This window comes from Aotus nancymaae, unplaced genomic scaffold (assembly GCF_030222135.1).
Source record: "Aotus nancymaae isolate 86718 unplaced genomic scaffold, 86718_ANA_hifiasm-v0.15.2.pri h1tg000003l, whole genome shotgun sequence".
NCBI classification, from domain to species: domain Eukaryota; kingdom Metazoa; phylum Chordata; class Mammalia; order Primates; family Aotidae; genus Aotus; species Aotus nancymaae.
Window position 1 is genome coordinate 14,682,762 of NW_026988414.1, and position 17,690 is coordinate 14,700,451.

The 17,690-nt window shown below is 44.4% G+C and overlaps 1 protein-coding gene across 3 annotated transcripts in view; it reads left to right on the plus strand.

Moving 5' to 3' along the window:
• Positions 1-17,690, plus strand: part of ASTN2 (astrotactin 2) — a 976,097-nt gene that overhangs the window by 105,145 nt on the left and 853,262 nt on the right. The gene's annotated exons all lie outside the window — the stretch shown is intronic.

Here is a 17,690-nt window from a genome sequence, read left to right on the forward strand (position 1 = left end):
GCTGCTTCCAGGGCTGTTCAGAGTGAATTCTACGGGAAAGGATCCTAGATTTGGTTTAAGAGGGCTGCCCCACTTTTTCATAGGCAAATCCCTTTCCCTTTCTTGGCCTCAGTTGGCTTATCTGTAAAATAGGATTGCTAATCCTATAACCTCAGGGATGGAAGGCTTGCTTTATCTCTAGCACTTTGAGAACTTGGAGGCATCTCTGTTCTGCATCTGTCTTCCTGCCTTCTTCAATATCAGGGTCAGCAATATCAGGGTTAAGAGTTGTCATTCTTAAAAATGCATGCTCTGTCTTAAAGAACATTCTGGAAAGAGTGTTGATCTTTGGGGTTGGCCAAATCACTTCATCTTTTTTAACCTCAGTTTTTCTAAGTCTAGATGATCTCTTAAGGTCTATCCAGCTCTGCTGTCTCAGGCTAAGTAGCTTACTTTGTGTCAGTTACTGCAAGTAGTGAATGCAGCCAGTGGCAGAAGGGGCAGTAAAAGGAATGCCTTAGGGCAAGGACCCAGAAGTTCAGCTGAGGGAGTCGGAATGCCACTTCTGCTGCTGAGATCCTGTGATTTTCACATAGTGTCTGCACTTCTTGGGACCAAACATATGTGTGTACATATACACAGGTACATAGACACATACATACATGAATATATAATGTGATATAATAACCATCTTGAAAGGTTATGCAGGAAAGATTATGAGGATTATGCAGGAAAACATGTATAAAAGGCTTGATGGATAATTAACACCCATAGTAGTAAGCTGACTTATGGCAGGAGAGGTCATTTTTCATTTTCTCTTTCCTCAGCAATTTGGAAAATGTGCAAGTATTTTTTTTTTTTTTTTGAGACGGAGTTTCGCTCTTGTTACCCAGGCTGGAGTGCAATGGTGTGATCTCGGCTCACCGCAACCTCCGCCTCCCGGGTTCAGGCTATTCTCCTGCCTTAGCCTCCTGAGCAGCTGGGATTACAGGCACGCGCCACCATGCCCAGCTAATTTTCTGTATTTTGAGTAGAGACGGGGTTTCACCATTTTGACCAGGATGGTCTCGATCACTTGACCTCGTGATCCACCCACCTCGGCCTCCCAAAGTGCTGGGATTATAGGCGTGAGCCACCGTGCCCAGCTGTGTGCAAGTATTTTTAAAACATTCAGTCAGGCTTTTGCATCCCATATAAAACAGGCATTAGCCCCACTAGTCTAGGAGTTTCCTGGATGAAAAATCCTGTTCTGTCTCCTCACTGCCAGCATCTCCTATGAAGTCCAGCATGGAGAAGGGGCTCAGTGTTTGTTTATTTTTTAAAAAGGAAGATGAACTAGACCACTTTTTAAAGCTGGGTTCTCTCCCTCTCCTCTTCCTCCTCCTCTTGCCAACCCTGTCCCATTCTCCTGTCTTACTCTATTCCTCCTTTTGTTCCCTTTCTCTCCTCCTCCAGGTCCCTGTTCCCTCATCAGGCTGGGAAAATGCCTCTGCAGTGCACTGGGCCTCTTCCAGGGAGTGAAACTCCTGGAAGTGCACTTGAAATGAGGAGGATTCCAGAGGCCAGGCAGTAGTAACACATCCTGCCTCTTTCCAGATTCTCCTGAGTTTTTAAAGTGCCTTGAGGCAAGCAGACGTGCTCCATACTAACTGCATTTAGTGCCTTAGACTAGTGCCTTCACCTCTGGGAATCTCAGTTTCCTTCTCTGTAAAATGGGCTTGCTAATAGGTCCCTTCAGGGTGGGTGTGTTGAGCGCAAATTGCAGTGTGCAACATTGCCAAGTGTAGTGTCTGGCTGTGTGGAAAGGGGAGGATATTAATGCATTATTTCTGCTTTCTGTTTGTTTGATTGATCCTGTTGGGCTTTTTGTTTGTTTGTTTTTGTTTTTGCCCCAGCATCCAGGACATTAGCTTTGGTGTCCTGGCTGGGTTTCCTGTGTGGTATGTGGAAGCCAGAGTCCCAGAGGAAGGTCACTGGGCTGCCTGGAGCTGGACATCAGAGGACATTTTTCTGCCATGTGTCAATCTCTCTCTTTCAAGGACACCAGGCTGAGGGGATGAAATAGCAAATCGGTGGAAATTTTTTTCCCATAACAAAATCAGAAAGGATTAAGTGGATGGACAGCTGAGAACAAGACTGTTCTGCTTTTCTGTGCTCTACAGCGGTCTGTCAGTCATACCAGAAAAGAGGAAACGGGCTTTCAGGAGAGTGCAGGAGAGGATTTGGTCTTTCTCTTTGAGTGCAAAACACAGCCTCTAGGAGGACAGACCTGTAGATATTTCAGAGGCTCAGAAGGACATTTCCTGATGTCATTTCTGTAGCTGTGTATTTGAGGACACACACAAGGGCTTTGGTATGCCCTTGGAATAAATGTATGCCCTTGGGATAAATGTGTTTTGGGAAGCATGTGCATGCCTGAGCACATATACGTATATCTGCCCATGAAGGTGGCTACGTGCCTACCTGTGTAAAGAACCAGTGCACACGTATGCTGGTCTGAGCATTCACGATGGAGCATGTATGACGTACATATGTGGGTGGACTTAGCACATTATAGGAGCGTGCATGTGGGAGGGCCTCACCTATGCCTGTGAGCACTGTTGTGAAAGTTTTCACATACGTATGTGCATATCTACATGAGGATGCCTGTTTATGTGTGTCGTGGAATGCATTTATGTGCACACATGCACAAATACTCATGATACCAGTGTTAGGAGGGGAGCAGTTTTACAGAATGTGTGTGTGAGGTTTTACATGCAAAACCTTCTATTACATATCATTATTGTCTGTATTCATACATGAACACATCAATCTGTGCGTACATGCACGTGCATAAGGAAACAGTCATATGTGAACACGTGTTTGTGTATGTGAGGAGATATGAATGCTTTCCTGGAAGGCCCAGATGCATATATTCATGAGGAAGTACATGTGTTTGTGACCACACTTGTGCTTTAGGAGAAAATACATATAAACACGTATGTTCCCCTGGTGGAACATTTTCACAGGTGTTTTTAGGTTGTGTAAATGTGACTTTTTGTGTACCTGTGATCCACTTAGCCTGACTGAATGTATATGCTCTCTAGAGATGATTAATCTAACTTGGTCCTCACTCCCAATGCCAGTAAACAGCCTGTTTCCCTCTGTGAGAGGCACACCTGCCCATCACAAGGACATGCCTCCTGGCCCTGGCAACACAGTTCCTTCTAGTATATTTCACATCACATAGTAGACAGGAATTAGGGTGAAGATTGTGAGGGTAAGAGTTATAGCCCTGAGTAAGTGGTCATTGAAGAAAAACATTCAGAAAAGGTGCATGGGATGAGTGGATGGGACACCAGCTAGGTGGGTCCCTCTTCTCCCAGTTCCTGTTGTAACTCTCAAAAACATGATAGAGCTGACACATGTTTATAAGGTGTACAGGATGAGTGGATGGGATACCAGCTAGGTGGGACCCCCTTCTCCCAGTTCCTATTATAATTCTCAGATAAATGATAGAGTTGAGACGTGTATGAGGTTTATCATGTAGCCTGGAAGGTGTAGTTCTTGCTGTTTTCTGATAGCATAACAGTTTCCTCTAAGACAGAGTGTAAGATCAAAGTTATCTTTGCTAATAGCATTCTTTAATAAATCCTATGAACAGCCTCTGAAGAAGCCATGTCTATTCCCATTTTACAAGTGAGAAAAGTGAGGTTCAGAAAGGGAAGTGGCTTTCCCAGGTGAAACAGCACATCAGTGACAGAGCAAGGAGGCTACTCAGAATCTGGCAGGTAGAGTACAGACAGCCTACCCTTGAGGACAAGAGGATGGATTCTCACCAGCCCTACCCCTGACTTGCTATGTAATCTGGGACAACTCCCCTGTCCTCTCTGAGTTTCAGTCTTCTTGACTCTTAATGAGAAGTGGAGACCCAGAAAAATGATGCCCAAAAGCTTCCACAAAGGGCTCGGTGCAGCAAATGCTCTCCAGAAACGTTTGCTGAGTTGACAAAGTCTACTCTATGTTTACGTTTCTATGATTCTGGAGATGGAAAGAACCTAGCGGGGTGGGGACTGGAAGGAGGTGTGACAACTCAGATGTCTTGATTTCTAGTCCGACACCCCGAGGATATTCCATGTTGTAACCACAGTGCCCTGAAGACGATATTCAAAAGATGTATCTTTTCCTTTTGCCAGGAATTTACAATCAAAGACAGGCTCTGTTGCTTCAGAGCAAGTGATCTCAGATGATGTCTGTATTAACTGGAGTAAAAGCAATTTATCCGTGTAGCACTGCAGAGGTGGTGGTAGTGGCACCATTCACTGCTGCAAACCTTATGGAGCACAGACATGTGCTGGATCTTGTGCTGCCACAGTATCTGGCCACTGGGTACCTGTGCTTTATCATTATCCATAAGTCATAGGAATGTTGGGAGCACAAAATGAGGTAGGTGTATGCATACAGCTACGAAAAGACTCGCACAGAGTAAGCACTTAATATGTGTTAGCCATTTTATTATTTTTAGATTAAGTGGCTACATTTTACCAGGCACTCTCTAGGTACTATGGTACACGATGACTAAGATAAACCAGTGCCTGCCTCCCTGGCTTTCACACTCCAGTGATTATTATGATGCTACTTTCCCCAGTTTATATGATGAAAGTGAGCTTTTGAGAAGTTAAGTGATTTCTGGAAGGTTATTCAACTAACAGAGTGGCAGAGGTGGGAATCCAGGTGGCTGATTTTAGAGCCTGAGCCCTGGCCCTGTGCTATATTGAGGAGCTGATGTCTTTAAAAAATGGGAGGGAATTTCAGCCATTCCTGTCGAGCCTCTTGGTTTTAGTTTTCTAGACATCTTCCACGAGGTTGACTGGTATTAATCATAGCCATGACTTTTGCACAGGGAACATTTTACTTAAAGTTGTTTCTTGTGAATTTCTCCCTTTACTGCTTCCAGTGACCTAGGGAAGGAGTCAGAGAAGGGATCAGTCCCTACATTTGACAGACGAGAAGACAGACTCAGAGAAATGAATGCCTCACCCTAGGGCACAGAGCAAAGACGAGAATGGAATTCCACGTTTCCTACTGGTAGCCTGGCAATATGGGAACAACATTCCTGTCATCTCACCTGCAGAGGGGACTCTGGCATTTTACACTGAGTTAAAAGGTGTCCCCACAGTGGTCCCAGGACTCTTCGTGCCTGAGTCTGTCAGAGAGAGGTTTGATATGCCATCATTCAGGGACACACTGTCCTGGTGGGAAGGGACATTAAAAAACCTTAGCCATTTTTTTTTTCATCTTTCTCTGATGCAGAGAGAAAAATCAGAGGGTCGTTCCCTCCTCCCCACCGCAGCCTGGCATCCTCTAATCACCCCTTCCTTGCCACAGGGCACCATCTGTGGCTGGCCTAAATTGGAGTGAGTGGTGTGGAATTGCAAGTCAAAAGGGTCCTGTAATATTCCACTGACAGCCTGGGGCTCTGTGCTCCAGTGCCATGTTATAAATAAGGGTAATGGAGTACAGGATGAGTTACAATCAAGACTGCTATGAACACACCGAATAGGCATGGAGCTTATTTAAGGAATATAGAGGCAGATTACTTCCTGAAGCAGTACCATTGGAGCCAATCAATACTCACTCACTCTCTCAATCAGGGCCGCAGAGACTTTGATTAGGAGGAGGAGGGGCTGAGGGAAATACCGTAGGATCACTCCTAGGGCAAAATTTCACTCTCAGTTTGTTCTGTGCTACACATGCCCATTAAGAACCAACTCTGTGGTAGGTGTTAGGGAGGTAGTGGGCAGCAAGAGAGACAAGGCTTTTAGTTTTAAGGAGCTCAGAGACTTGGGGAGGAGAGGGTAGGTGAAGCATGAAATAACTCAAGCAATGATTACATAGAGCATGATAAGCACAGAGCAGGAATGCCCAAACCAGCCTTGCGGTGGGGTGGAGGGAGGCTGCCCAAAGGAGGCGATGTCTTCCTGTTAGCTGTTGCTGTGTAACAAACACTCCAAAACTTAGTGGCTTAAGACCATTGTTACGCTCTATTTATATGGGCTGGTAATCACCGTTGAGCTTAGTTGGGCAGTTCTCCTTCGGGTCTTGGCTGATCCCTGTGGGCTCTCTCCTATGTCTGTGGTCAGCCAGCAAGTTTGCTAGCAAGAGGATGACCCAAGTTGGCTTCTCTCACATATCCTATGTTGAGCAGCAGGCTTTGTCTGGGACAGCATAGGCAGATGGGCCATCCTTCTCCCTGCTTCCATCAAGCTAATCTCACATGACAATTGCAGGGATCCCAGGAGCAGCAAGAGGGGGCAAGCCCCAGTACATAAACGCTTTTCAAATCTCTGAGTGTGTCACTTTTGTCATTGTCCCATTGGCTAGAGAAAGTCCTGCAGCCAACTCTGATTCAAGGGGAAGAAAAACAGACTCACCGCTTGATAGGGATATCTGCAATGTCACATGACATTGGCTTAGGTGTAAGAAGGGGAGCTGTTGACTGTGTAGTCTACTTACGGCTGAGTTCTGAAGATTCAGAGTTAGGCAGGCAAAAAAAGAGTGGAACAGAGAACAGGGAGAGCAAGGATATGGAGCTATGAGCATAAAGGCAGGGGCGCATGGAGGAATGACAAAGTCAGAGGTAGACAAGGCACAGGACTGCTCAGTTGTTCTGGCTTGGCTGCATCAAATACCATTTGGTCCAGGTTGGTGGTATTTTGATAGATGGCATAGTGGGCTATAAAGCACAGGTGAGGGAGAGGGTGGTGGACAGGTAAAACCATATATGCTTAGTCTAAGGGGCTCTTACCTGGTTCTTCCCACTTCTGGTTCTTAATCTCTCTGAGTCCCATTCCTGCACACTGTACCTCAGTATTCCAGTCTGTGAAATCGGAGTCAGGAATTTCACCATGCTGGCCTCTTTACTTGGGTTTCATTTTAATCTTGTATCAACCAATATTTGTCAAGTTCCTGCTGTTGCAAAAATTGCTGAGCTACCAAAAAGGAGACAGAGGAGATAAAAGCAATTCCTGGTTCGAAAGACTCTTATGACCTAGCAAAAGTCATGAGAATTAGGGATGGGTGAAGTTTGCTAAGTCAGGGAAGGAAGTAGAAGCCTGCCAGGGGTGTTGAGGGCTCAGGAGAGGGAGAGGGCATTTTGAACCGGGCTCTTTTGAGGGTCACTTCAGCAGGGTTTTGAAGGATAGGTAACATCCATATGCAGAAGAAAAGATTAAGGTATTTCAGGCAGGTGGCACAATATGAACAAAGGCTAAGAGGTAAAAATGTTGCTTGGGGCCAGTGGACCATGGTATGGTTCCCACAAGCAATGAATTTAGGTCAGTGTCTGACACCGGGTATTAATTCGTCATCTAAAGATATTCCTTTAAGTCTTGCCTCTCCAACCTTTCTGCAAATAGCTGGTGGACTCAATGTCAGGCATGTTTATTCTTTTAGATTCCGTTTGGTCACTGAGTTTCACAGGTTTCACTTTTCTTCCTCACACATCACACTTCACGGTGCCATACTTTCCTGACTCATTGCATTTTCACATGTCAAGTCTGAATCCATGCATGTGGCATTCAGATGCTGAGTTCCCTGGGTTGGGGTGTGGGGGCTGGGGTTGACAAGTCAGACTTAGCAACAGAGACCTAAGATGCCCTCTTGGCAGCATCTTCAGGAGGTGGAAGGAGGAGCCCTGGCATTATGAGAGATCTTTACCACTCCTTGTCCCTCATGCTGCTAAATCACTGTTGAGATTCAAGGAGGTTCTGCCTCTCTAGTCTGTGAATCCTTGTCTCTAACAATGAGACAGGAAGAACACTGCATCATGATGCTGTGGGATTTAAGGCAAGTTGCTACTCTTCTCTGGTCCTCATTTTACAGATGGGTAAAATGCGTGGGATAGATCATTGATCTCCATCCCTTTACCCTCTCTTCCTAATTTTCCATGATTCCAGGTCATTGCTGTAGGGATAACTTTAAAAGGTTTACGAGGCACTGGGGACAAGGTAGATGGGTCATGGAGACTGTTTCCAAGTGAAGTAGGAAGTTTTATCTCTGTGACCTCTGCCTCCTTTTTCTTTATATTTGATATTGTCACACACATCCTACTGTTCTCAAAACAGCCTGCTGCTTCTTGCCTTGACAGTGGCGAGATAGAAATTAGTGACAAGAAGACAGACAACTGACAGGGAATATCCATAGGCTAAATGCTGCTCTAGGCTCCTTCCAATGCATTATCTCCTGTTATTCTCACAGCAATCATAAGAGATTGATTTTATGATTCCCATTCTTTCATATGAGGCCAGTGAGGCTCAGAGAGGTGAACTTAATTTGTTAAAGGTCAACCCAGTGAAATATAGGAAGGAGCAAAGTGATCTTAAAAATTCATTCACCGTAAGACAGAATGCTTCATATACTTCTTTCCCAGGAAATATTTGCATCTTAAAAACAAATGACTTTACTGTGATGAAATAGGCAGAGCACCTGAGTGACCTGGAAGGATGCCTAGTGCCCTGGTATTTATCATATCACACCCCCGGCATGCACTCGATTCCTCAATCTCTTTACTCAAATGTGCAAGCCCCTTTCTCAGCCCAGATAGGATAGTGGTGAAAGCACTGAATTTGGAATCTGGGAATCAGGGCTTGGAAAAGTGTGATCCCCTTTTAGGGCCTCAGACATCTCAGCTGAAAACTGGAGGTTCTGCTATCTACTTTATCTACGTGGGTTTCCTGTGAGGGCTAAATGAGACAATGAATGAAAGCCCCTAGCTTGGCATGTAAGTAGACGTTAGCAAAGGTTAGTTGCTGTCCCCATTCTTTGGACACCCACTCTCTGCATCAGTTTGCAATATTGTGGGACAAGAAAGAGGAGGAGGAGGAGGAGAAAAACTCATTGACATTGGGATGAATTTTTTAAAAGAGAGAGAGAGAGCATGCGGAGAAACTGAGGGGTTATCATGAAGCAAATTGACAAAGACCAAGCAAAGAAACACAGCAAGGAGGGAGTGAAATGTACAGGAGAGAATAGGAATAATGAAATCAATTCCAGCAACCCTCTATCTATTTCCAAATCTAATCTGAAACGATACACTTTTCTCCCTTGCCAATAGCTCTTAATTCTTCTCTTCCTCTCCCTTATTTAACCGGGTATAACTGTATTATTTATCTTCACTGAGTGGCTTGGGAAAACAGTTTCACGTAAAAGATGCAGTTCCCAAAGGAGGTGGAAATAGGCAGGTTGGAGGCGGAGGCGGAGGCAGAGGCAGAGATGAGTGCTGACAGCTGGGTTTGGGGAGGAGGGGTCTGAGGCACCTCTGAGGTCTGGAGACTCTAATCCCACTATTTAAAGAGGACTATTCTCTCCAGCAGAGCTTGAGTCTCTTCTCTAGCTGCCACGAGAGGGCTTTGGCCATGTCATGGCCCCTGCCACCTCTCTACCTTCTGTCCCCACGGGCGACCTCCCAAACCTAGCACAGCATTGGCATTATCTCATGGGCATTTAACCAGGCCTGACATCAGGATATCTTAGAATTATGAAATGTCCGGATTATAGACACTCCCTGCTTGTTCTGTCCAAACCCCTGATAGATGAGGAGCATTGACTGACCCCACACGTGTGTTCCTGTAACACGCTGTGCCTCCTATCTTGTGGTCATTACCACACTCTCATCACCTTTGCTGACTTCCCTTTTTCTGTTCTCCTAGATTGTGACTTTCTTGAGGACAAGAAACTCAGGGAATGTACATTTAGTGATGCATTGATTCAACAAATATTTATTGCACATCTGCTGCATGCTAAATAATGAGACTGCAATGTCCTAGACAGGCATAGTCTTCTATGAATTAATGATTAAATGGGTGGATGACTGAAAAAACTGAAGCAAGGGGAAATGCTTGCTGCTGCTTACAGGGAACAAAGGAATATCCAGGCTAAATTAGAAAGTCTATAAGGATAGCAGTCAAATTGATCTTTTCCTCCAGTCTATCTTTAGGACCCAGCACTGTGCCTGGCACATTTTAGACAGTCAGTAGATAATTATTGGAAGGTATATAGGTGGATGAACTACGTCATTGGATGATTGCATTTGCTTTCAGAACTAACTATAAAATTTTGCAGATTTCCAAGCACGTTGCTAGGTATGGCCTTATTTTCGCTCAGTTCTACATTAGATGTGATGTAAGTAGGCCAGACTGTGACCCCCATTTTACAAGTAAAGAAAATCATAGAGGCTCTGTAATTTGTGCTCCAGAATACCAGTCAGGTGCTGTAGAGAGATCACACAAATATAAACTTCTGTCTCAAAATTCAATGTTCTTTTCACTAGCCCAGGCTGTTTAATTAGGTCAGAATGACTGGGGTCCATCCATTTATCCATTCACCCATCAGTCCATCCACCTTGCCATCTTAATTCATAGTATATGGAGAGCTTGATTAACCTCTGAGCTTGGGCTGGGTCTGATTGCATAAAGGAGCCCCAAGCGGGACCCAGCACTTACGGTCTGGGTCCATGGTCAAGAGTTGGTAGCCCCCAGCATCTCTGCAATGGTGGCTTCTGCATTTTATACTGGCTTCTCCACACTGTATCCCTTTGTATATTTGTGACCTTCTTGCCTTCTTGCCCTTGTGCCATTCTTCCATCTGAAATGCACTTTGCCACATAGCCATTTGTCCAAATCTTGCCAATTCTATGAGACTCCTCTTCCATGAAGACTTTCTACATCCAGCCAGAAGTAATCTCCTTTCCTCTAAGCTTCATACTTTCCTTTATAGCTATTTATAGAATGTCTTTTCTTAGCCCCTTGGACTAAGCTGCAGAGGACAGAGTCCCACAATGCCAGATCTCAGAGGAGGTTGGTTGACTAAATGAATCGTCAAAGTGAGCGTGTATTTGCATCTGCTACAGAGGTAAAATGTAGTCAATATAGAAAACGTAGAGAAAAATGAATCAGAACAAAATTAAAATCACCTCTGATCCCACTATTTAGAGACTGCCTTTCTTTGTGGTCCAGTGTATTTTTTCCGGCTATATACACACATACTCATGTCTAAACAGAATAATAGAGCCATTTTCTTTTCTTTTTTTCAAGATGGAGTTTCTCTCTTATTGCCCAGACTAGAGTGCAATGGCATGATCTTTGCTTACCTCAACCTCCACCTCCCAGGTTCAAGAGATTCTCCTGTCAAGGCTTCCCAAGTAGCTAGGATTACAGATTACAGGTGCCCACCACCACGCCCAGCTAATTTTTTGTATTTTTAGTAGAGACAGGGTTTCAGTATGTTGGCCAGGCTGGTCTTGAACTCCTGACCTTAGGCGATCCACCTGCCTGCCTCAGCTTTTCAAAATGCTGGGATTACAGGTGTGACCCACCGCGCCTGGCCAAGAATGTTCATTTTCTATATGAACTTCCCCTATCTCACTTCATGAAAATGTAAGCTCCTTGAAGGTTAACATTTTCTTTCTTTTCATGTGCATTCTTCAGGGTGTCTGAACTTAAGCCAGATGTTAGGTAAATTTCTGTAGAGTTGTTGTATGGGAATCCAGCTCTTATTTACACCCCAAGTTGCTGTCTCTTCTCTCTGTCATCTGGGAAATACTCATCTGAATTCAGATGTGGGACAGCTCAATTAAATGTGCAGAACATTCATGGAGTCCCTACTCTGTTCAGCCACTGTGCCAGGCCCAGGCCACACAAATAATTCTGACATGCCCCTGCCCTAGGATCCAGTAAGGGAAGCCAGCTGTATAAAGAGAACGTTTATGATATATATAAAAACCATGACAGTGGTAAAAGTCCTGCTGTATGTATATGAAGTAATGCATAACAAATGTAACTGTTGAGTGCTCTCTAAGTATCAAGACCAACCTAACAGCTAATTTGTTTGTATTATCTCATTTGATTCTAAAAATGACCCTGTGAGGCAGGTGCTGTTGTCATCCTCATTTGGTAGATGGGGAAACTGAGGCATGAAGAAGTGAAGAGCTTGCCCAAAAACACACAGGTTGAACACAGGAGAGCTGGGATGAAATTCAAGCAGCTGTTCTCCAGACCCTGTGATCTTATGCAGCATGCATTATTCCTCTTATGAAACCATGGAGGAGCAGAAGATATTGAATTAGGAAAAAAAACATAGTACATGTGGTACGTTATATAAATATCTGGTCAGAATTAATATATAAGTGCAAGGAAACACGTGGCAAGAGATCAGACTGGAGAAAGATGCGTGTAACGGGCCAGGAAGGGCCTTGTGTGTCAGGCTCAGTAAATTAGCTTTTATCCTGAGGGACAGGAGAAAACATTGCGGGGTTTTGAGCAAAGGAATTATATGGTCAGATTGACAAGTTAGAAGTTTCATCCTGGGAGCCATTTAATGGAGAGCTGGAAGGAAGGAAGCCTGAAGGTAGGGATACCTGTTAAGGGGCCTACTGAATAGCTTTCATTTGCTGCTTGAGATCCCCTTTCCCAGCTGCTGTGCACCCAGGAAGGCTGACTTGTATGATTTGTTTCATTTAAGCATCTTAGGGTGTTTGGTTGAGGTCAACCTGTGTGAGACACCTGTAAAAAGTTGGTGGATAGAAGGAAATGAGGTTGGGAATTTACTTTCTTGAAACTCTCCATTCTGGGTTGTGCATTGGTAGGGGCTGGGTTATTCTAGTAAAGGCTATAGTTCCTATCTGGCAGCTATGTGGTAGCCCTTTCCTACAGCTATGGCTTTTTTAGGGTTTGATAATTCCCCAATTCTCACCATCCCATGCCCCTTCAGGCCCAGGGTGGTGACAATTCCTTGCTGTTGTCAACCTGGGAGTATTTTGTTGCTCATTATTGGTTTGCCTTAACCCTGCCCAAGCCTTTACCAATCCTCCCTTCATTAAACACTTCTCAGTAACCTTCTTGAGTATGTCCCCTCTTCCCTGATGAGACCCCGACTGGCACAGAACCATTTGCAATAGCCCATGAGAGAGAGGATAAAGCTTTGCATTAATTAAGCATTTCAGAGATGTAAAAGGGCATGAGTATTTGTGATTATTTTCCAGGCCCACTCAGCAAGACTTGATGTGTGACAATCACCAATGAATGCTAGAATAGCTAGTGGCAAGGTTGGTTAAAGTCAACATCACTGCTTTTCCCAACTCTTTCTGCCCGGGCAGTGAGTTCATCTCATATAATGTCTGCTTTCCCCATGGCGAGAAAAAGACCATTTGCAAACTCACTGTAAGCTTTCTCTGGGCTTCCGCAAATAATCTGCTGGAGGGTCAGCTGGTGCTGTAGAATCAGAAGGCCGGTTAGTTAGCCACTTGGGACTTGTTACCAAGATGGCTGGTGATGAGAAGAGCTGCTTATTTTCATAATGACCTTCAGGAATTAAATAAAGTACAATGAGTGCCATAGATTAGGAAGAACAAGCCGATTAAAAGCACAACACGCCTTCGGGATTTTTTATTTCTTTTCCAGGAGGCTGAAAGGCATCAGTGGCCACCGAGACAGGATGGCAGTCTACCCAGAATCACTGATGAAGGCTGATCCCGTCTCTTGGCTTTTGTGGGGCGGTTGAGGGGATTTGAGCCTGTTGAATATTTCACGAGTTGCAGCCCATGGGGGAGAGCAGGAAAAGGTGAAAAGGCAATCCCTGTTTTTCTTTATGATTCCAATATAAAACCAAGCTATCCAGGGTGGGAGGGAGGCAGGCGCTGGAGCCAGCCTACCGCTGGAAAGCATGGTGCACCAATTCTCCCACTTTAATATCTGCTGTTTCATTTTATATTCATCGTGTCAGCATAATCTGCCTTTATGGGAATCGTCTTGGTTCCCGACCAAATGCGTTTAGTCCCCCTTTTGCTTTAAGTTTGATTGTAATATGACTTGAAGACTTCAATGAAATGTTTATATGGAAGGAGTAGGGGAAGAGAAAAGGGAAAATGCAATTGGAAAATCAATCAGCAGAGAATTTCAAGAACTGGTTTTGGTCATGTTACTGTTTTATTAACCTGTTTTTAAGGGACACAGGACTGGTTTTTCTGACCAAGTGAACTCTACGGGTTCTGAATAAAATGTACATGGTATCACCAAGCATTCAAAGCCCTTAACTCTGTGGCTGAACTACATTTCTAACCTGACATTCTGCTGCACTCCTACGTAAACATGCAGCTTAATGCTCCTGAGATGACCAGTTGATTTCTCCGCCTTCTCCTCCTCCCCTCTGAGGGACATCCTCTGCAATACTGTCCATCCTCTGCAATGCTCCTACCAGCACCTTTTGGAGGTAGTTCTTGGCCGCAAGCTAGGAGAGTCTTTTCCCACCTTTGAGTTTTCAATAGACCTTTACTCCTCCTCCTTCTTCTTTTTAATTTTCTGATGAAACATAATACTGTTTGATTTCAAGTTTTTAGTACCTCCACCATTTTATTATGCATGTGTGTAAGTAAGTGTGTTACTGAGTCACTGAAATATATGTAAATACATAAATATATACATATATATATATAAACACACACACACCAAATCACTGAAAATAAATATATATATGCATTAAGCATTTTAAAGATGAAAAACGGCATGAGTATTTGAACTACATATACATATATATGTATATATTTCAGTGATTCAGTAATTATTTACTGAGCATTTATTATATGCCAAGCACTTTTCAAAGTGCTTAAGAGATGGCAGGAAATAAGACACACAGCTGGGCCAAGGTGACATATCTCTTCTGGAAAGAGAGAAGACAGTAAGCACATGTTCAAGGAAATGTAGAGCATAAATTTTTATTTCTTTCTTTGCTTTTATTTAATTAATTTATTTGTTTTGAGAAAGGGTCTCACTCTGTTGTCCAGTCTGGAGTGCAGTGGCACAATCTCAGCTCTCTGCAACCTCCACTTCCCAGGTACAAGCGATTCTTGTGCCTCTACCTCCTTAGTAGCTGAGATTACAGGCACATGCCACCACACCTGGCTAATTTTTTGTATTTGTAGTAGAGACAGGCTTTTGCCATGTTGACCTGGCTGGTCTCAATTGCCTGGCTTCAAGTGATCCTCCTGCCTCGGCCTCCCAAAGTGCTGAGATTACAGGTGTGAGCCACCACACCTGGCCTGAATTTCTAATTGTGATAACTGCTATAGAAAGTTTTTGTAAAAGGTATATAATAAAGATGGGATGTGCATGAAGAGGACTGCTCAGCTAGAGTGGACAGGCACAGCTTCTCCAAGCGGGTATCATTTGGACTGAGAGACAACCATGGAGAAGAAGCCAGCTTGTAGGTTCTGGGAGGAGCGTGCTAGGAATGTCAGGCAGAAAGTACTCGTGCCCTGGGATAAGTGGGAGTCTGGCTGTTTGAGGAACAGTTGTAAGTCCTGTGTGATGAAGGGGTGATGGTAGGAGATAGTCCTGATAACACACAATCATCTGGACCATGGTAAATGGAGAGTGTGCATGTGTGTGGACAGTAACACGGGTGAGGAGACAGTGGGCTGGCTAGAATTTCCACTGCTAAATGACTGTGAGCTCCCTGAAGGCAACACCGTCTCATTTGACTCTACGTTCTGAGCTACTGCGCTGCCTGGAATTGAGTAGGTGTTTGATAAGTATGTTGAATAAGTAAACAAATGCATGAATAAATGAATAATGAGTGAATGAATGATGGAGGACTTCTGCTTCTGCTGAAGCAGTTTTCCCTTTAACATTTCATACCCCTCCTCTCTCCTCTCCAACAACAGTTTCTTGTCTTTGTAATAAAGTAAGTCCGGAGTTATTCTCTGTGATTCAATATTTACTGTGTTTCACACACTGTTATTATCATTTAACGTTTACTGTCTGCTGACTGTGCACTCATCGCTGTAGCAAACAAAGAGCTCAATCTAGTTTTGGTTCATGGGCTAATTTCGTCAAGGAAAAGGAGATGTAAGTGCAACCGGCATAGTAGAAATTACATGGATTGGAAATCCACTGGTTCTAGCTAGGTACATATTCACTAGTGAATTTAAACAAGTCACTGAACTTCTGCGACCTTCTGCTTTCTCATCTGAACATGGAAAGGGGAAGCCTCTTTATAGTGGGATTTCAGGCACAGGCTGGAGAGAGCGCTAGGAGTGAGGAGCTCAGATTTCCACAAGCATCCCTCTGTTCACTCCGCCTTCATTTATGCCAGGCTGTGTCAATCAGATGTAGCCTGACTTGGGGCTTTCTTCTGGTGCCATTCCAGGGACACTTAGCACATGGAGTGCCTGCCTAGCCAGCAGCACGTGTAGCTACTGAATTAGACACTGCTATTTGTAGTGCATCTCTCGTCCCTGGGTTCCCTGGACCTCTGGATTTGGGCTTTAATGCACTGAGAAAAAATGAGCCAGGCCATTTGCCATAATGTCTTCACCTTACCTTGGCCCAGCTGGCTGTTTGCCAGGGAAGCCACTGCCAAGGCCTCAGGTGCTGAGGCTGGGAGGGGAATCAGTGGGGTAGCAGATCACCCCGGCCTTGGACGAAGAGAAGGTGCTGAGAGGAGACCTGCTGCTCAAATTGATCACCCAGCCAGTCCCTTTCCCTGGGCACCATAATGGGTTCTCAGGACCTCCTGGGGATTGTGCTCTAAGCACTGACAAACCTTTGTGATTATCTCAAGGCCTATTCAACTCTTCCAGCTGCAAGGGAAGCCCAAGCATGTGTTTACTTGGCCTGATAACTGCCTATGTTCTCGCCACTTTGTCTTTTACTTGGAAAGAGTAGGAGGCCGTGCAAAGACGGTACATGGAGGGCTTAGTGATGTGAGATGACTTTTGCTTGGCAGAATTCCTCTGGCTCCTGGTTGAGAATAGAATGGACAAAGGTGGAAGAAGAGAGGCAACTTAAGAAGCCCTTGCAGTGAGCCAGGCAGGAGAGCATGATGCCTTGTCCCATGTGCCTGATGTAGAGGGACTGGAAAGGGTTGAATGTTGCATGGCTTTGGAAGGATTTCCTGATGAACTGGATGAGGAGTGGGAGAGAAAGCAAACTGTCAAGGTTGGCTCACGGTTTTTATTTTTTATTTTTTTCAGAGCAGCCGAAGGATGAATTAGATCCTGTCCCTATCAATAATGATGATGATGATAATAAATGAATACCTTACTTAAAAATTCATAGCTCAGATTTTTTAGCCTTTATTAAGTACCGGACACTCTTCTCCTAAGGATTTTTGATTGTGAACCTCAAGGAGGGAGAGTCTGTTGGGCATGGGTGATATAAGAATAATTCAATAGCATTGGGTGATGAGTAGGTGATTTGGTGGTATCATCTCCTCTTCTTTTCAAGATGATTCTTTTTCATCTTGTCACCAGATATGGTGACAGATATGGTTTCATCGTGTCACCAGATATGATGGGCACTGCAGTGGGACATGGAGAGAGCTGATTGGATAAGAGGCTGTAACTCAGCTTGCCCATCAGTCCTCCTCGTGTGTGTGTGTGTGTGTGTGTGTGTGTGTGTGTGTGTGTGTGTGAATGCACTTGAGGTCTTCGGGGACTGTAGGAATAACCATCTCAAGGTCATAGCTGTCTCAGGAGGGAGGGGCAAAGGTTCTAAGCCTCTGACACTACTAAGGCTACTTGTCTACCGATGGACACTATAAAGGCTCTTTGTCCCATTTGTCTCTCTTGAGTACAGACCTAACGATCCTCCAAGAACTCCACCACCCTTCCCTTGTATTCATGCATAAGGTATCCTGATAGGCCTCGTCTTTCTAGGACATTTGCAGGTATACACCCC